Source organism: Paramisgurnus dabryanus, chromosome 11, assembly GCF_030506205.2.
Source record: "Paramisgurnus dabryanus chromosome 11, PD_genome_1.1, whole genome shotgun sequence".
Classification (NCBI taxonomy): domain Eukaryota; kingdom Metazoa; phylum Chordata; class Actinopteri; order Cypriniformes; family Cobitidae; genus Paramisgurnus; species Paramisgurnus dabryanus.
The window spans coordinates 28,160,930-28,182,751 of record NC_133347.1 but is presented as its reverse complement, the minus strand read 5'-3'; the positions used below and the strand labels follow the sequence as shown (position 1 = coordinate 28,182,751).

Below are 21,822 nucleotides of genomic sequence, written 5' to 3'. Positions count from 1 at the left end.
TTGCAATGTTTCCGGCTCTGAGTGAGAATCTCGGGTCAATTCGCGGCTCGCGCGGATCCGCAGGTCTCTCGAGTTTGCAACGTTTCCGGCTCTGAGTGAGAATCTCGGGTCAGTTCTCGCACAGATCAGCCGGTTACGAGTGGATCTGTAGTGCGAGCGAAGTCTCATCAATAATGTTGAAAGAGGTTTGTGTGTGTGGTGGCGCTGTTTATGGTTTTACATTGAATTGAAGTAGGACTCTGATCCGGGTTAATGACACTAGAGACTCGCGACTCATGAGTTAATTTAAAGATACGGGTTAAAGATCCGAGTGAGTCACGACTCAAACAGGTCTAGATGGAGGTAAATAGACAGACTTTTGTTGCAATTTGAGTTATATAAATATATATATAAATCAACCTCAGTACTGATCAAAACTACTGAATGTTTACGAAAATCACATGATTTTAACTCTTTAATTGCCAAGTGATGTCACTGATTTGGGCACAAAATGACTGATTTTCAAAGTAAAAAGTGATTGTGGACTGGATGTCTTGGGCATGTCAAAGATTAGTAAAAGATTAGTAAAAACATTGGCTTTGGTGTATTTTTTCTCACTCATTTACTGTTCGTAGCTGTTTTTGCCCCATTGACTTCCACTATAACGACATTTTTGGATTGCAGAGCCATGACACCTTATAATCATGCATTCATGATTGTTGGTTGTTTTTCCTTTTGCTAAGAGGTAAAATTTGTCAATTTTATTGTTGATTACCATGTGGCACCATTAACCCTTTAGTAGGCTTGTGCAAAAACAAATAAAAAAAAGACAAATTTTAGGAAAAACCACTAACAATCAAGAATGCATCAAAATACGTTGTCATATCTTGGCAATCAAAAAATGTCTTTATAATGGAATTCAATGGGGCAGAAACAGTAAGGGAGAAAAAAATAAAATCTGATGCCGCACAAAAACTAAAAATGCATCAAAGCCAATGATTTACTAATCTTTGACATGCCTAGGAATGTGAAAAAGGAAAAAAAAATCCAGTCCACAATCACTTTTTATATTGAAAATGAGTCATTATTTTGTGTGTTTTTCCCCAAATCAGTGACATCACTTATGAACTTGCTAATTAAAGAGTTAAAATCATGTATTTTTTAAAAATGTAGTAGTTTTGATGAGGACTGAGGTTGATTAAAAAAATTATGCAAAAAAAAGTAAAAAATTTATTAATTTGATAAATTTTTACAGCCATTTAATTTAGTGGATGTTTTCATCTCAAAAGGGTAGTACATTTGCCCATGGTGTATTGTTGAGGGGTTTTTTTTAAGCATTTTCCCAAAATATGTGCCAATATAAGATTTGTCACCAAAAATCATTCCATTTGCTGAAACACAGTGAAAGTGGTGGTTAAATAAAAAAAACCATAGTGGATGAAAACGCCCCAACAACACATAATTGTTAAGAAGGATCTACAATTGAATAAAACATCAGGAAATAAGCGAAACAGCAGAGAACAAAAATAAGATGACATGTCCATTATTTACCGCTTTCAATCTGATTTGTACAATAGATATGCCACAAGGTAAATATTATATGTTTTTGGGAAATTAGAAACCATAGACTGTTAAAAATATGGACGTACTGTCCGTGACGTCACCACGTTTGTGAAGAGCGTTTTTGTAGCCCAAAGTAGGCGGAGCCTGCTGTCACCATATTGGCAGCGCGTCACTCTCAGATAACTAAAAATCGTCAAAGAGGCGGGATGTGGGTGGACCTACAGTAAGGTAACTGGTTGCTGAAACCAAGCCCGCCTAACTCACAGATCAGCAGAAATTAACCTGTCACTAAAGTGTGCCACACCTTTATTTATGCAGAACTTAAAGGCTTATTATCCCACAGGGGTGTTGAATGTTTTATTTTGATTGGCTAAGAAATTTTCCATGGCTGTTGATTCTTCTTCTGTAAAACACACACCTAACCTGTCAAATGTCATAAAATAACCACCAGAGCAATGTCTATGGTACAGCATTTATTCAATTGACTTTGATTAATAATAATAATTTGGTTCTTTGAATGATTTGAAAATAATGCACAACCGAGTCACATTATGACGCATTACCAGCTTGTTTGTGAATATTTTTAGGGCCTATCATCACAATTATTCCTTATATATATCTTAAAATCCCCCCCCCCCCCCCCCCCCGTTACAGTTGTCAGTGAGGACAAAATTAGCTATATAGACCAAAAACACTTTTTGTACCAGGCCGTAAACACATTTATTTCTGCAGTAAAGTTGGGCACTGATTCTCTATTGGCAGTTTAAGTCACTTCCATGTTGGCTTCACGACAGAAACCGGAAGATGGGCAATTTTCAATCTTGGTTTAAATACTCCAAAGAGGACTAAAAACAGCTGCTGTGTGAGTGTAGCCACTAAATTCAGCAGATTTTGCAGGTGAAGGCTGTAGTTTAGGTGGATTAATGTGGTTTTATAGCTTTGGTGACAGAAGAGTTACATCATCTTCAGGAGCAAATGACAATCACTATGTCCAGATCTTTTATTGTCAGACTGTAACATTAGGACATTAAATGTAACCAGGCCCTCTGTCCCTTTATGTCAAAAATACAAATCTCAGTTCTTTGTGTAAGAGCCACAAATCTTGTCCTTTGAGTTAGACCAGTCTGCTTTGTAAATCCTACTTTCTAATTCGAAATCTGTCCTCTTATGTGATTTGTGGATGTGTAAAGTATGTTTGATGGTGACAGTCTGCTATATCCTCCACAATCTAAAACTCAAAAGCGAGCCGCAGGTTCAGAAATCATGCCATGAAAATTGAGTTCAGTGCAGATTTTTAGCCTCATTTGCAGCATTTTCTGATTTGCATAGTTTGTTTAGTAAATTGGATGCTTAGACATCACAGACCATTCATTCTTTGTGAATTTCCCTCGGGTTTCTCTAAATGAGAGAGGCTGTTCGAGTGTTAAACACACACCAATCACTCACACCACAATAGACATCACCGATGCAGCACTGTATATACCAGATTATGTTGACAGCATAATGAACAAAATCCCTTTAAGGAAACTCACTGCATTCAGCGGCCATATGTGCAATGCTTTTGGGCGGCAAATACAAGTTAAGTGACTTTTACATGTGACTGTTGTGCTTTTATTTTCATTGCCTCTTATGTTTTTTTTTTCCAAAAAATTCGGTTTCTGAAAACTGTAGACAAACATAACTTTTGTTACAGACAAGAAAGCAAGTCCAGCTTTCATGTGGTATCAAATTGGTCAAATTTTTCCATGTGATGGGTTTAGATTGCATCACATTATGATTGAAGACTGCATAAAAACAATACTAATGTTTTACTTTGGAATATCATGCAGTGATGAAACGTGCACAATATGAGTGTTTTTCATAAAGTAAAAATGTTTCATATTAATTTCATGCTGGCTTTAAAAACCCCTTTGTGGCTGTGTAGAAAGCAGTGACTATTTATAAAACAGTAAAAAAATAGGTTAACCGTGTTGGCTTAATTTTTCTTTTTAAATCAGGTGGAAAACAGTCCCCAGTAATCTCCTGCTAAATGTCACCTGGGACTTCATCCATTTACCGTAAGTGAAACACCAGCAGATCTGCCATATCATGAGCACATTAATTATGACCGTTTTTTTCTGCTGTAGCTGTGCTGTCATTGCCAGTCCCCATGCATGAAAGACATTTTGAAGCAGTAGCTGAGAAATGGGCCAGACCTGCTTAATACCTGCTTGCTTTTATCTTCCCCCCAAAAACAGAAGCATGTCTACATCAGTCCCATATGGCAAAATTATACATTTCACTGGCCAAAAATCTGTTTTTAAAAATATGCTAAATACAGTAAACCTTAAATAAACAAATATAATTTTATTTGAAAATATTTTTAGTTAGTATTTATATATTAACATGTATTTCAAAATGTATTTCAGGGGCACCAAATACATTTGTAATTTTACAACCCATACAGCAAAAAAAAAATTCCTGGACAAAATATAAAAGTTTATAAAATGTATATTTTTGTATTTGCAAATATATTTCGACCTTATTCAACCTACTATTTTAAGTTTTAACTTGTGATAAGTTGACATAACTTATAAAATCAAGTTGAAATTGTTTAACTTAATTTTATAAGTTAAAGTAACATAAAAATAGATTTTACAAAAATTCTGTGTTTTTTACAGTGTGTTGTTTACAGGTTTGTAACATACAATTTTTTTTCTTTGAATGCAATGTAAATTAGGGATGCACCGAATCCAGGATTCGGCCGAATACTGAGTTTTTTGGCGGGGTTCGGATTCGGCCGAACCTTAGATTTTTTTCCACCGAACCCTAGGCTCGTGCTACGCTGGTCGACGTCACGTGGGCGTTGATTACGTGAAGGCGTTTACATGTGGAGTTTTCGAATGAATTAGGCTGTGAGAATCTGAAAATGAAACTTGTAAGCAAAAAAAAGGGCGACATTTGTTCGCACACTCGCAACCTGTTAATTCAGAGCGTCTTGCTTGGTGTTTTAAAGGAAACTCTCATTTCAGGTGTAAGGTTAGAGGTTTTACATTAATTTAATAATGATGTAGGATATGTGTATGATCTTTTCGTAGCCTAGCTTACTGTTATAAACGAAAACTAAACAGCCTACTAACCATGTTTATTAAGTAAATGTTCAATAACATTAATTTTAGTTAAGTCACCAAACATATTCTGATTTAAAAAAAGAAAAAAAACCCTTTCTTTGCATTGTTGCGCTTTACTTCATTAATGCGTTTTACTGTGTTAATAGAAGAAGGAAGGGAGTAGGATTCGGTATTCAGTATCTTTTTCGGATTCGGACGAATCTTAAACAGTGGATTCGGTATTCGCCCGAACCCAAAAAATCTGTATTTGGGCCATCCCTAATGTAAATATAGTTGTTGTAAAATATATTTATTTTTAAAATATATTTTAAAATATACAAAATATTGTCAAAAATATATTGGTGAAAAATTATTTTTGTAAACATATTTCAAAATATATTTCAATTTCAGTACATATTTTTGTATTTTTTAAATATAAAAAGTTGAGCCAACCAAAATTAATTTTATTATACATTATTGAAGCATATAAAAACTATTCATGTGAGAGTTTTTATTCTAAATGTAATTCTTAAGGGATGGAATAGCCACACAAATGTTATTTTACAGACATGACTTTGTAAAACTGTATTTACCTAGTCATAAATGCATAGTAAAAGTTAATATCATGAGCCTTAAATACGATTGTTTCCTTCTAATGTAAACCTCGTGCATGCAAACGGCCAATCTGAACATAACACCGACTGTGATGTTACAGATATGATGTACGGCATCAAAATTAAATTACACATAAAATTAATTACAAAGTAAAAAAAACAAAGTTGTGACTGCGCTATATGCTAGTTAATGCAATATAGCAATTAGCCTGAAGTTCTACTATTGACGTTTACACTTACATTTTGCAGGTCCATACTGAAAAAACAAAATTTACCACTCAGAAACATCCATTAATGATCTTCAAACAATTGATTATTCCTTAAAATCGGTATCTTCGTCTGATACAGACTCAAACATAAAAAGTCTATTTGCTATGAGAGCTACCAGCTACTGACATGAGCCTCATGAGGCTCGCTGTGAAACAGCCAATCAGAGCAGAGCTCAACATTATTATTCATGCCTTTTCCAAATAAGGTAATAACAGCCCATTTTATGGTAAGGAAAAATCCTAGGGTTGTAAATGGACATTTAAAATCCGGATCATTTTTGCACTTAATAAAGTAACTTACCTTCTATGTAAATATCAGAGAACAATTTAACAGATTGTATTAATGCAATCTTTGGCACCTTTAAAACATATTAGACTGATTTTAGTCACAAGATTCATGTTTTTAGTGCCTGATTTTTGGCAATTTTGGTAGAAAATCAAACAATGTTGGGGCTTAAAGCAAAGCTTGGAAAGAACCAAAGCACTACAGAAACCCTACTGCAAGCATCCCTTCTGTCTGGTTCAGTTTCGTGATCTAAGATCTCATCAGGAAACCAAAGAAAAGATTCAAGGCTACTGTTCAATTTTATGCTATTTGCCTTGACGCATAAGTCGTGATCCCCTTTATTGAGCCGTGGTATTATTCTGCTGACCTGAATTGAACCAAATCACTGTGGCAAGAGAATGTACAAGGTCTATTATTTGTGCTGTCCATGGATTCATCCAAAACTCTTTAAAATCTCTTTTAATATCCATTCGAGAAGTGAAGAGAATCGGTTGCAGTGCTTGTATGGATTGAAAATGCAATATTTATGGTGCACCAGCCTACAGCTGTAGTTCAATACAGTGATAAAAGACTTCATGATAACTAAGGTGGAATTCTTTGCTTGCTTTTTTCCCTGGGTGCCGTGTGAGTGTAGACATCTAAACAGATTCAGCTGTTGATTGACAGCATACGGATGAGCTGTTATCAGTAGGACCACGGTATTTTCTTTGTTGAGGTTTGTGAGGTACGGTCTCCCACAGCATCGTGTTTTTCTCTACACTGTGCAATCCCAGCATGCTCTCTGTGTGTCACAGAACTTCATTAACATGAATGATTGACAGGAGAGGCAGATTTTTCAGATGGTGTGATGGTTTAGTAACATAATGAAACTAAATATTTTATGATAGCAGCTCACTGTCTGTGTTAATAACTGCCATTATTCTATTATGTTGAGTTGCATTTTTGTTATGCAGTATTTCAGTGTTGTTATGCGATTTTAGTTTGCTATGCATACTGCAGCAGTATTTCAGCATACAGTAGTTCTTTATTACAGTATTGTTGTGCACTATTACAGTGTTGATGTGTGGTATTAAAGTATTGTTGTGCCATATTACTGTGTTGTTGTGTGGTGTAACAATGCTGTTGTGCTGTGTTACAGTGTTGTTGTGCAGTGTAACAGTGCTGCTATGTGGTGTTATAGTGTTGTTGTGCAGTATTTCAGTGTTGTTGTGCCGTGTTACAGTGTTGTTGTGCAGTGTAACAGTGCTTCTGTGTGGTGTTATAGTGTTGTTGTGCAGTATTTCAGTGTTGTTGTGCCGTGTTACAGTGTTGTTGTGCAGTGTAACAGTGCTTCCCACTAAACACAGGACGTCGGATAGACGTGCAGATCATGTCTATATTGGGTCCTTCGGTCCATGACCAATTCTGGACATGTATTCGACGTCCAAACTAGGTCCACTATTTGGACGTCCCACCATGACCCTATTTGGACGTCATATTGACAGGCAACATTGGACGTTTAAACTGGGTAATTTTTTGGACGTCATTTGGACGTCATATTTATGGGCCACATTTGACGTTTAAACTGGGTAATTTTTGGACGTCATTTGGACGTCTATGACAGGTCTATGTCTATATTACATGATTAGGCTTATAAAAATGTGTTTATTTACAAATATCAGCATTATTGTACCAACATGATTAATACATACGAATAGTCTATATTATTATTACAGTACTGTTTTTTTCTGCTTTCTTGAATTACATACAAAATTCATCTAAATGTACCATTAAAAATATGTAATTAAATGTGTAGTTCGTTATATTAAAAGTATATGACCATACAAACAAATTTAACATTAAAATATTCTCATATTAAATTGTTCATGAAATGAATGCAATAAGAATGCCTTATATATTTTTCGACGTGCAGAACACGTCGAAAAAAAGACGTCGCCTGGCGTTACAAAACAACCCCTTTTATGGACCGGATTCGGACGTCCAAAAATTACATGAAAAAGACGTAATTCCAACGTCACTTTGCGCAGTGGGTTCTGTGTGGTGTTATAGTGTTGTTGTGCAGTATTTCAGTGTTGCTGTGCAGTGTAATAGTGCTGCTATGTGGTGTTATAGTGTTGTTGTGCAGTATTTCAGTGTTGCTGTGCAGTGTTACAGTGTTGTTGTGCAGTGTAATAGTGCTGCTATGTGGTGTTATAGTGTTGTTGTGCAGTATTTCAGTGTTGCTGTGCAGTGTTACAGTGTTGTTGTGCAGTGTAATAGTGCTGCTATGTGGTGTTATATTGTTTTGTCGTGCAGTATTACAGTGTTGCTGTGCAGTGTTACAGTGTTGTTGTGCAGTGTAAAAGTGCTGCTGTGTGGTATTATAGTGTTGTTGTGCAGTATTTCAGTGTTGCTGTGCAGTGTAACAGTGTTGTTGTGCAGTATTTCAGTGTTGCTGTGCAGTGTAACAGTGTTGCTGTGCAGTATTTCAGTGTTGTTGTGCAGTGTAACAGTGCTGCTGTGTGGTGTTATAGATTTGTTGTGCAGTATTTCAGTGTTGTTGTGCCGTGTTACATTGTTGTAGTGCAGTGTAACAGTGCTTCTGTGTGGTGTTATAGTGTTGTTGTGCAGTATATCAGTGTTGTTGTGCTGTGTTACAGTGTTGTAGTGCAGTGTAACAGTGCTTCTGTGTGGTGTTATAGTGTTGTTGTGCAGTATTTCAGTGTTGTTGTGCCGTGCTACAGTGTTGTTGTGCAGTGTAACGGTGCTGCTGTGTGGTATTATAGTGTTGTTGTGCAGTATTTCAGTGTTGCTGTGCAGTGTAACAGTGTTGCTGTGCAGTATTTCAGTGTTGTTGTGCAGTGTAACAGTGCTGCTGTGTGGTGTTATAGATTTGTTGTGCAGTATTTCAGTGTTGTTGTGCAGTGTTACATTGTTGTTGTTGTGCAGTGTAACAGTGCTTCTGTGTGGTGTTATAGTGTTGTTATGCAGTATTTCAGTGTTGTTGTGCCGTGTTACAGTGTTGTTGTGCAGTGTAACAGTGCTTCTGTGTGGTGCTATAGTGTTGTTGTGCAGTATTTCAGTGTTGTTGTGTCGTGTTACAGTGTTGTTGTGCAGTGTAACAGTGCTTCTGTGTGGTGCTATAGTGTTGTTGTGCAGTATTTCAGTGTTGTTGTGTCGTGTTACAGTGTTGTTGTGCAGTGTAACAGTGCTTCTGTGTGGTGTTATAGTGTTGTTGTGCAGTATTTCAGTGTTGTTGTGCAGTGTAACAGTGCTTCTGTGTGGTGTTATAGTGTTGTTGTGCAGTATTTCAGTGTTGTTGTGCCGTGTTACAGTGTTGTTGTGCAGTGTAACAGTGCTTCTGTGTGGTGTTATAGTGTTGTTGTGCAGTATTTCAGTGTTGTTGTGCAGTGTAACAGTGCTTCTGTGTGGTGCTATAGTGTTGTTGTGCAGTATTTCAGTGTTGTTGTGCCGTGTTACAGTGTTGTTGTGCAGTGTAACAGTGCTTCTGTGTGGTGCTATAGTGTTGTTGTGCAGAATTTCAGTGTTGTTGTGTCGTGTTACAGTGTTGTTGTGCAGTGTAACAGTGCTTCTGTGTGGTGTTATAGTGTTGTTGTGCAGTATTTCAGTGTTGTTGTGCAGTGTAACAGTGCTTCTGTGTGGTGTTATAGTGTTGTTGTGCAGTATTTCAGTGTTGTTGTGCAGTGTAACAGTGCTTCTGTGTGGTGCTATAGTGTTGTTGTGCAGTATTTCAGTGTTGTTGTGCCGTGTTACAGTGTTGTTGTGCAGTGTAACAGTGCTTCTGTGTGGTGCTATAGTGTTGTTGTGCAGAATTTCAGTGTTGTTGTGTCGTGTTACAGTGTTGTTGTGCAGTGTAACAGTGCTTCTGTGTGGTGTTATAGTGTTGTTGTGCAGTATTTCAGTGTTGTTGTGCAGTGTAACAGTGCTTCTGTGTGGTGTTATAGTGTTGTTGTGCAGTATTTCAGTGTTGTTGTGCAGTGTAACAGTGCTTCTGTGTGGTGCTATAGTGTTGTTGTGCAGTATTTCAGTGTTGTTGTGCCGTGTTACAGTGTTGTTGTGCAGTGTAACAGTGCTTCTGTGTGGTGCTATAGTGTTGTTGTGCAGAATTTCAGTGTTGTTGTGTCGTGTTACAGTGTTGTTGTGCAGTGTAACAGTGCTTCTGTGTGGTGTTATAGTGTTGTTGTGCAGTATTTCAGTGTTGTTGTGCAGTGTAACAGTGCTTCTGTGTGGTGTTATAGTGTTGTTGTGCAGTATTTCAGTGTTGTTGTGCAGTGTAACAGTGCTTCTGTGTGGTGTTATAGTGTTGTTGTGCAGTATTTCAGTGTTGTTGTGCAGTATTACAGTGTTGGTGTGCTGTGTAACAGTGCTGCTTTGATGTGTTACAGTGTGACAGTGCTGTTGTGCTGTGTTTCAGCGTTGCTGTGTGGTTTTAGTGTATTTGTGTGGTATTACAGTGTTGTTGTGCTGTGTTACAGTGTTAAAGTGTTGTTGTGCAGTGTTAGAATGTTTTGTGTGGAGTAGCAGTGTTGTTATGCTTTTTTATTTCTGTGACTGCTATGAAAATACAGCAACAAGTGAATATCAAAGATGACGAACCGACATCACTGGAAAATGTTTAAATATTTGGAAGTCCAATTATGGCACCTGTACATCAAATCTCAACTATCCATCCAACAATGGCTGTGAATGTCTTTGTATTTGAATAAAGTAGAGCACAGCATCTGGGACAAAACCACAGATCTGGTTGCCAGTCCTGAAAATGTAAGAGTGGTGGTTTGGTTATTAAGTGTGTTTCTCATATGATCTTTTATCGCTCTAAAATATTTAATGGAGTTTTGTCTCTGATGTTTCTCCTACAATTGCTTAGTAGAAATAAAAAGAGATTTATCTCTGTTGCATCTGGTATTGACACCTCATTGAAATTAAGTACCCTGCACATCAAAAAACTGTAAAAAAAAAATGTAGGCAGCTAAATAAATGTCAACTTGTGATGAGCTGGGAGTGAAAATGTGTTGTAACATACAGCATGTCAGATTTCTGGATATTTTTTTTTTATTGAGATATTGAATTTTTATTCAGTCTACATTGGATGTGCACACATCAGCTACTTCTGAACTTGAACAATAACTAAACTACATTAAAAAAATCTTAAGAACTTTAAAGAAAATTGAAAACTCAAACCAGAGCTTGTCATTTTGAGAAAGCTGATTTTGACGGTCTATGGCCATGCAGCCTGTGACAAACAAGGCTATTTTCTCCTCTCCATTCCCCATCTATTGTCAGAAGAGTTTGCTGGAGTGGCTTTAGTCATTTCTCCAAAAGGTTTAGCTTTCAGCATTAGAGGGAAACCTCAGGCTATGCAGACTGATGGATGGTGTGAAATCAAATCCCTGTCAGGGTTGCGGCCCTGCAGAGAGCTCCACACTGACAGACGGAGTGGATTTTTCTCTTGAATCACAGAACTTCTGCTTTTGAAGAGTCATTTTCTGTGTGATAAAAGGCTTTGAGATATCTAAGGTTATCTGAGAGTTCATTGCGCACTATACTGTGGTTATTTAAATAATTAAAACTAGGCAAAGATAAGAGTTTGCTGAATCAAACATGGTGGAATGGTTACCAATGTCACATGAAGTTCTGTCTGACTGTATCACAGAGTATGTGATACAGAATGCATTATGTAAGGAATAATAATATGACGGGCTATTGAAATTTATAAAATGATCTATTTTCAGTACGGTTACGTTACAATACGTTTATGATTTTGCACGCTCTGGACGTCCATCCCTCACAGCCTCGGTTTGGAATCAAAATGGCGGCGAACTGAATAAGGTGTATAAACTTTTTTTTTTTTCATTTTAATTTAATTTATTGTTAAATTGTCTCTCTTGACAGCGTGATTAAGAAATGAGTAAAAAGGATATGTTGAAAATCTTGGCTGACTATAACTCAGGTGCATGGAGCGTTAAGTTCACTTCATGCAGTAATGCATACCAAAATCTGCATACTCTGCATACATACAGTAGCCTACTGCAGAATGAATAAGAGAAGTGTGATTGTATGCAATTCTGAACAGTGACAAAAGAGGTTTGTATTACTTTTCAGATAAATTATTTTACCTAAATAAATGTGCTATAAATTTTCTTCACAGCAATGCCATGGATGAATAATTTTCTCATCTTTTTATAATCTAAAGAACTTTTTTACACTACAATACAGTGTTCCTTAGATGTTAAAGGTTCTTTATGGAACCATACAGCCATTAAATGGTTCTTCATGAAGCACTTTAATTTTTAAGAGTGTATGTTCATTTTTAATTTGTCATTGTGAAACTATGCAATTTTTATAATGAGTTTGTGTATAAGAAATACAATTTTTGTAGTAAAACACTATGAGGTTTCTGTTTGCCTTTAATTTCTCCTAGGATGTCTGTCAATAACTCTATACCACACAATGCCTGTAGCAGAATCATTTTACTTTAATTTGCTATCTGAGTTGGAGGCCAAGAACGCCGTTTAAACCCCCATGGGAATACCAATCACAAACATGCAGATATTATTTAGATTACGTGAAACTATTATACAGTAGACTGCAAACAGATAGGTATTAACTAGGGACTTTGATGACATTTCAAATACAGAGGTAGGGCTGCTGTTAGTACAGAGCACTTAAACACTGCTATTCTTTACTTGACATATAAAACATGTGTGTATATTAGCATAATAGTTTTATTTAAGTCATTGCATAATATATTACTTATTTCAAATTCTGATCCTGCATAAATAGATTGTTGTGTTCGTAATTCTCATAGGTAAACACTTACAGAGACACACAGTAACCACTACCTGTAAATAGTCTAATAAAACAAATCTGTCATAACCAAACTGGATCCGTCCCGGAGTTATCTGCTGTCAGGGACCAGGATTGATGTCAGTGATACTTAGTAAGGAATAATTGATGATGTGATGTTGAATTATTTGAAAATAATGCACACCCAGGGTGGTAATGCGGCACGACTCAAAGTGGAGTGTTATTATACTGCGGATGTACATTATTTTCAAATCTTTAAAAAAAAGTTAATCTGCTGTTACCACAGACATTGCTAAGACATTGGATTGTGGTGTTTATTTTAAAGAGCACCTATTATGTTGCTAAAACAATGTTATTATGTGTAATACAATGTGTTTGTGTGGTTTATGGTTAAAAAACACATTCTTTTCCACATACTGTACATTATTGCTGCTCCTCATATGCCTGATTTTGATTTTGTACAAACCTCATCAATCTGAAAAGCGCAGTGTGCTCCGTTTGGCCAGCTAACTATGTTGTGGTTGGCCTGAATTGCTGAAAAATTATGCTTTTTACCATGTTTGAAAGATTAGCTTACAATGCAATACTGACAGGAGTTAATAAAGCAATAAGCCCCAAGAAGCAGTGGGTTACCAGTGCATTTTATAACAGCTAAGGGGCGTTGTTACGCACGACGCGCAGCGGAGCTGTTATAAAATGCCCTGTAACCCCACTGCTTCGCGGGGGTTATTGAGTTTATAAAACGGTTACTTCATATGCATAACGTTAGCGGGATTTTATAAAATAAAACATAAATAAGCTGTAATTATATTGGTACAAATATTACTCTTCCGCCAAACAAAGCAGTTCCTCAGAATCAAGTGTGACTGAAACAGAGCGCAGTTCCCAACCAATACAGACGCAGCAAAGACACAATGAAAATATGATTTAAGACTGCAGTGTTTATTTTATAAATCACCATCCATCTAATTTATACATTAACATTTATATTGTGCAACTGTTGAAGTGATGATCAAATATGCTTGGAAGCATGCTGAACTCTTTCCCCGTCAGCGTTTTTTTTTTAAGTTGCCACCCAGTTTTAGTTTAATGCCTTACAGAAAAATTATCTTTTTTAAATGGCAACATTTGTTCTCTTATCACCTCTCAGATTTTTTGGCTAAAAGTGGAGATAATTCAATTTGTGTGAATAACTTTTGTAATAGATGAGATTCAGAGCCTGATTAAAACACGCTGTTTTTAATGTTGAGTGAATGCGTCAGTGTTTAAGTTGGATAAGATCGCCACCCAACGGATAGCAGAAATACGGGTTTGATTTATAAACTCCTCAGAGAACGTTTTCTCTTTATCGACGAGATGACTCAACAATATTTATTGACATTTATCTGGATATCGCCATAATTGTGCAATTGCAGAAAAATTAACAGTATTTTAAAGACTGTGGTGATTTATTTTCATAAATCAGTACGCAGCAACAGTGGCGCAGTGATACTTATGTAATGCGATCTGAACCGTGGGTTTACCGGGGTATTTTATCACAGCTTAGAACGCGTTTCAACCAATCAGAATGAAGAACCAGAACTGCCCGTTTTATAATATAGTTTTTACTACCTTATCAATACGAGCTGAATCTGATCCAGAAAATGCAGATGACCGAGCTGATCGATCAACTTTTCCAGCACGGCTTGGGCAGAACGTAACAGACTGGTAAGGTAAGGATTACTAAAACATAAAACCATGTCTGCATTTGAAACGACAAACAACAAGAGCTTCTTTGCACTGCACAAAACTTGTGTTTGAGTCATGGTTTAATCCGTAGTAGGGATGTGCATCGATGCATCGCGTTCCCATTAAAAAGACCTGGCTAAAATCGATTCTGAATCGTAAGGCTCCGATTCAGTGTTGTGCGTGTACTACGGCTCTGTGATCAGTAGGAAGTCCTTATCAATCTAAAATCACTACGAGTTTGAATCGTTTATAACCTGCATTTAAAAAAGCAACAATCGTCAAACACAATCATTTAAAATATTCTCTATTATCATGAAAATACCTAAAACAATCTGAAGAACAGCGATATAAATATGCCTCTAGATATTTCCTGGAATAGTGTTAGTAATGCTACTTCTTCTGTGGCACAAATGGTGTTTCTGCACGAAAGCGCCCTCTGGCTTTTGAATGTGGCGGCATTTCACCGTAATTCATTCAAATTCATTATTTGAGAAAACGTGCATTTGCCCGATTAATTGTCACAACCCTAGTCCGTAGTAAATTCTTTAAGTATGAAAACATAGACTACTTAAAGGCTGTCAGAAGCGGGCGTAATTATGATGATGACCGTCGTGTCCACGTCAACAAGCCTAGGAAGTAAACTGCTGCCTACAATCCGTGTGTTTGTTGTAGTCCAAGAAAAGAGATTTACGTTGGAGACGATAACATGCCTCATTGTTTACTTTGGGGTTTGAACCTCTTGCAAATCAGCCCAGTCACACGAAATTACGTACCTATAGTCATGTAATTGTTTGATTCTTTTTCGTGATACTGTCACGGATTTTCGCGTTTTTTCGTGATCATATCACGAATTCCTGTTTATGTGTCATTGTCACGGATTGGTTACTCAACTGTTTTGTCCTAATTTCTTACCATTTTCACTTCGGTTTAGGGTTAGATTTACATAAAATGACATCCCTACCCAAACCCAACTGTAACCCTAACGCCAGGCGACAATGGCTTAAAATTTAGAAAATATAAAAAATAAATCTGAAAAATTATATAAACCAATACTTAAACGCAAACACCAAATCTAACCCTAAACTAAAACGAAAATGGTTTGAAAATAGGAAAAAGAGTAATCAATACATGACAATGACACATAAACAGAAGTTCGTGATATGATCATGAAAAAACACAGAAATTCATGACAGTATCACAAAAAAATTACGTGACTGTAGGTACATAATTTTGTGAGACTGCGTTGTGCATATCGTTAACATGTACTAATACACACTTATACACAATGTAAAATCGTGAATCGGATAATAGGTGCTCTTTAAGACATTTGACTTCTTTAGGTGTGGGTTTATCTAAAAAATCATGCATACCCCGTGGAACATTTTTCAACCAATCAGAATTAAGCATTCAACAGCCCGTGGTAGAAAATCTAGTACTTGACTTTACAAAATATGCCTGTTGCTACACGCTAAGAAACAAAATTCTTCACAATGCCATAGATAAACCAATTTTGGCTAACTGGTTCAAGAACCTTCAACATCTGAAGAACCTAGTAAAAGTTAAAAAAGTGAAAGGTAAGAAAGAAATGATTCTTTGAAAAACCTTGGCTGAAAGGTTTCTTTGAGGAACCAAAAATTTTCTTTTATGGTATTGCTGTAAAAAAAACACTTTTAAGCGCCTTTATTTTTAAGATTGTATATTTTGAGAGCGACTATACAGTGAGGGAAAAGTTTTTAATGAATAATGGTTTTAATTTTATACAACCAAACTAATCTTGTTTTGTGTTGCACAGACACAAAGTCAAAGAGTGGCATTGGGTGAATCCATTATTTTGGATGAACTATTCATTTGAGGAATACACTTAACAACTGATTGAACTGGATGTGTTTTATACAGTAGACTATTCATTGAATAATGTCAGGAGGTAAATCACACCAGTGCCCATTAACAGCCTTTGTTTTATCATCGTGGATTTATGCACGATCAATTCATCAGACCAACTGTGAAATGTCCTGTAGACATGACCCTCATTCTTCCTGCTTCATAAGATTCATATTCAAAGACAATCCGTTTACAAAGCCTGAATATATCACAGACTGCTGCTGTTCATTATCTGTAAACACTGATGTGTTTTAAACATTGATTTCTGCACAATCCCTTCATAAAGGAAATTCAATAGAGTAGCTACAGTGATCAATATTAATATAAGATGTATGACAAACCTTGTTTCTTCTGGATTATTCGAAATGTTTTATCATGTTGTCCCAGTCCAGATCAGTAAAAAAAATTGTTGTTTTGCTCAGTGGTTCAATATTCTATTGAGATTTTAATTCACTTAAGCATCAACTTCGTCTCAGAACTTAAAATCAATAAAGGAGAAATAAAAATAGTGTCACTTTTTGAGATGCAGTAAGAGTACAAAGCTAAAAAATAAACATGGATCGCTCAGATCATTTAAATTTACAACAATTCTGTGTAAAACTGTATTAAAGGTCACTTTCTTCGTGATCCCATTTTTAAAACCCTAGTTAGTGTGTAATGTTGCTATAATAGCATAAATAAGTTCACTTCCAGGCGTTATATTTTCTTCAATAAAATTCCTTTTTCAAAGCCTACAACGAACGGGCGGTTTGGACTACAGCCCTCTATTTCCTGCTTTAATGAAGTCAGTAAAACGTTTTTTTGACTATACTCCGCCCACAGGAATACGTCAGTCGCCAGCTAAGCTAACGACAAGCTAAGCTGCTATCGAATCACAACACACTAAACAAACTACACAATCAGATGTATTTCACAATTGTTACGTATTTCTGATGGAGGGACTTAAGGGCGATTTATAGTCGTGCGTAGGTCCTATGGTGTAGCTGCGACGGCGTAGGTTCCGCGTCCGTTTTCATTTATACTTTTGCGTCGCCGTTCGCGTCGACGTGCAAACACACTCGCAGACCGCTGGTAGGCAGTAATCACGCGTGTAACCACAGTAGCAGCAGCAGAAGTCACAGAAGAAGAAGCTAAGCAAGTAAACCCACAAACGAAGAAGAAACAGCAACTTATGTATGATTTGAGAAGACCACAAATGATGGAAGTAAATAAACAGCGACTTTTGATGCAGTTTGAGTTAAATCACTCCTCAACTTGGCTCATCTTTGTTTTCACCGTCACAAACGGAAATACCTATGACGCAGTTTTTTTACCTGACGGGAGGGGTTCTGGTGGACCAATCACAGCGCTTGCGGTCACAGCGGCTTGAATTTGTGAGGTGCGCGTCAGGCTACGCAGGGCTACGCACATCTTCTGACATCACAAGTGGAACCAAATTAAATTTTTTCACATGCTTGCAGAGAATTGTTTACCAAAACAAAGTTATTGGGTTGATCTTTTTCACATTTTCTAGGTTGATAGATTATAGCATTACAGCACCCATTATAGCAAAAGTCAGATTTTCATGATATGTCCCCTTTAATGTTAAAGGAAAAGTTTACCCAAACCTGTGTAAATGTCTTCCTCCAGAGGCAATTCTCATGGCAATTCATACGTATTTTATGAGGTGGCTTATTCATGACCACATTTATACATTTTTGTACGATTTGTTTTCACCCCTTTGAAGTCGGGGGTTAAGGTTATCGTTTTTTTTATGATAATTGTACGTTTTTGTACAATTCACTTCATACAAATGAATACAAATTAGCCAACTCATAATTCATGCAAGATCAGGCTAGATAGTTTGAGCAATGTTTCAAACCAAACATTTTTTGATCACCACTGACTTCCATAGAATTTGTTTTCCTACTATGGAAGTCGATGGTGCTCCTGCTTGATTATAAATATCGGTAACACTTTACAATAAGGTTGTATTAGTTAAAGATCTCCAATGGTCCGATTCACGATTTAACATTTCCTTTTGTGTTTAAGTGTGTATTAGTACACAAACCCAAGATCAAGCGTGTAACCACAGTAGCAGCAGAAGTCGTCACAGAAGAAGAAGCTAAGCAAGTTAACCCACAAACGAAGAAGAAACAGCAACTTGTGTATGATTTGAGAAGACCAGCAATGATGGAAGTAAATAAACAGCGACTTTTGATTCAGTTTGAGTTAAATCACTCCTCAACTCCTAAACCGACGCGAAAATGGTAAGAAAATAGGAAAAAGAATGCAACGGACGTAATAGTATTGAAGTCCCCAGTTCGTCAAAAAATGACGCGAAAGGTATACCCTCCGCGTCAACATATTGACGCATGGTCAAGTGTCGTCAAATATTGACGCCATGGGGTGAAACTGTGTTACTTTAATACATTACCTAACATGAATTAACAATGGATAGTACTTCTACTGGATGTATTAATCTTTGTTCATGTTAACTGTGGCATTTACTAATACATTTATAAAATTAGGCAGTGTATTAGTTAACATTAATTAATACATCATGAACTAACATGAAAAACTGTATTGACATTAACAAGAATTAATACATGCTGAAAAACTATATTGTTCATTAATGTTTTCAATTTGGGATAAAGTATCCAGTTAAAACCTCGGACTGTTGGTTAAAGAGAGAGACTATGATTTTCTGGCAAATTTAAGCGCAGACCCATTAAGGTACACTGATAATATAGTTGTTTATCAGGAGAAATATCAGCAAAAATCTCCAATCTATCTTTATTAAATCTTATAAGAGAAACACTTGCAATACTGAAGGCATCTTATTTCCCACGTTTCTTTCCCATATAGAAAGCATTTTCAGATCATTGCATATGTGCACGCTATGTGGCAGACTATCTAACCTTCTCATCAGATAGCAGCTAAAAATAGATAGCCCCCCCCCCCCCTTCTTCACCTGCTTCTGCTCACCTTTTCCCACATCATCATCATCATCATCACCACCTGCCTTAATATGAATCTCACTTCCATTCTCTCTTCCTCTACAAAGTATGCAACACAAGTTTAAAAGCACATGCATCTTAATAATGACTGAGAAATGACGAGGCAATCAGTGACTATATTCCCACTTCAAATCAGTAAAGTTCACAAGTATAAATCTCCAAGCGTACTGTAGTCCTGGGTTTCCATGTGTTGCTTTGAGCTCTGGACAGAGAGAGATATTTCTCCTATAGGTGTAATAAATGTTAGCGAGTGCCGTGTGAATGTGTGTGCGCGGTGAAGAATGGGAGCTAAACTGATTGAAGTGCAATGGCAGAGCATGCTTACGGATATGTCCACTAGGAAGCTGTGTCTAGTAGATCAAGTGCTCACGACTCTCACGGGATGAACAATTCTGCCGTGTGAGGGTTTTTTACGGATCGAGTGGAGTATCTGTGTGTGTGCCCAAAAAATAAACCCTCAAATTATCTACAGTACATTATAACGACAGACTCGCATAATAAGCATAATGCATTAAAGAGATACTAAAAGATTTGTGGTTAGGGAGATAAAAACTGTTATTAGCAAGCATGAAAACAAGTCGCCACTAAAATGTGTGGTGGGTTTGAAACCATCACCTTGTTGATCCAGGTGTGAGAAAAAGAAACACATTTGCTTTTATCTCTTTTTTGCTCTGAATACTTTACATTTTTTATTGTAAAATGCAACATTTAAAGCATATAAAGCACAAAACACTGTTTACTTTTACAAAATCCTGTAAGTAAAATAATCTCTTACCTGAGTCAAAAAGAGTTTTCCACTCTGAAAGATGTCAAGCGTTTAACTTCCTTTTTGACAGCAAACGCTGCGGTAAAGCGCTTCTCTTTGTTTCACAATGTAAACAGTAGAAACTACTTAATGAAATCTTAATATTATATAACACAATCTGAATCCGTGCGTTTCACACACTGGGTGCTTTTCTGTTAGCTTTGCTTTAGTTTTGCACCTTTCTCATTTTCACAGCATCTATCGACCTTTTGTTTCTCTACTGGATGTTGTTGTCCAGACGACAGCATCACTGAGCGAGCGTGTGTGTTTCTTCACTCTCATCAGCACCGCTCTCTCTATCTCTCTCTCGCTTACCCGCTCTCGGCTTTGTTCATACCTCTATCCAAACCGACCAATCGGCGAGAAATGAAGAGGGGTAATACAGGAGATGCGTGCGTGTAATATATGCAGGGAAAACAAAGAGAACTGTTATGCGCGGTTAATGTACGTAGCTTGGCCGTGCTTCTGTGTTTATTTATATTTGATGAAAGAAATTGGACTGTAATGTGATGCTGTTGCTGCTAGGCAATGTGTACACCCCTTAAATAGATGGTTTAGTCCTACCTAGAGAGAAAAAAGAAAGGGAGGGAAAGAGAGAGAGAGAAAGAAAGAAAAAGAGAGGTGCACAATCTGGAGGAGATAATGAAAGAAAATATATAATGAGATAATAACCGAATAATGATTGAGCAGAGAACATTCAAAACTCTCATACTGTAAATGTGACTGTATGATAGAAACAATAGAGTTAATCTCATTATAATCCAGGTCATATTTTAAGACAAAAATAACATTTTTGCATACAAAAAATATAACTTTGAAGCTAGTACCATTCGATTTTTTTTTGACTTATTTTTAACTAATAATAATGATTTGCTTAAACCAATCATCTGTTATGCAGTAAAAATGTGATTCTGACCCTTAGGCAGTTTACATAAAAATAACTCGAGAGCGTCTTGAAAGCATAAGTTGATTTCATTTTCTTTTCGGTTCTTGTGATGCCACATGAAGTCAAACACACCTCTTCTGTCTTATCTTCTGTTTTACTGAATATACCCCATATATATCATAGGGGAACCATTTCTAGCGCTACAGAGCACCTATGTAGCACCTCTGTAGAAGTAGAAGGTGCTACATACAGTAGGTGATGTTTAGCCCTAAAAATAGTTTTCCCTATAATCACAAGCCAGTGAACCACTTTAAGTGCTATTTAGCACCATTTTTAAGAGTGTACCGCGCTATATTTCACGAGTTTGCATCTACGTAATTCTTAGGGTAATGAGATAAAGCCTATCTGTCGTGCTGTGCAAGGGGAGGTCTGCAAGCTCAGAATATAAGCCCGAACCCAGAGTATTCCCCTCTCTTTAACTGGGATAGATAGATGTACCAGAGAGTGAGGCGATGGGGTGGAGGAGGGATGCTGCAAAAAATGGGACAGAGGTGTGGGATGGCCTCTTCAAGCTGATTGGCTATATTACATGACCATGCTCCTTCCAAAGTTAGTTAAATAAACTTCATTTAAAATGGACATATCATGACTTTTATCTGACTTTTATGCTATAATTGGGTCCCCATTGCTCCTATCATACTAGAAAATGTGAAAAAGATCAACCCCGTAACTAAGTTTTGGTAAACCATTCTTTGCAATCATGTGAAAAAATTGATCATTGAAATTTGGCTCCCCTTGTGATGTCAGAAGGGGGTAAGACCGCCCCTAAATCTACCCTTAATTTGGTCAATTTAAAAACATGTCCCTTCATTCTCCCAGCGTTAAATTTGTGTAACAACTCTACCCAGTGGCGAGA

The 21,822-nt window shown here is 36.8% G+C and overlaps 1 protein-coding gene across 1 annotated transcript in view; it reads right to left on the bottom strand.

Moving 5' to 3' along the window:
* disp3 (dispatched RND transporter family member 3) overlaps positions 1-20,297 on the bottom strand; it is a 78,673-nt gene extending 58,376 nt beyond the window's left edge. The window contains exon 1 of the mRNA XM_065247684.1: positions 19,991-20,297. The gene's annotated coding sequence lies outside the window, so the exon portion shown is untranslated. The remainder of the gene's footprint in view (positions 1-19,990) is intronic.
* Between the last annotated feature and the right edge of the window lie 1,525 nt (positions 20,298-21,822).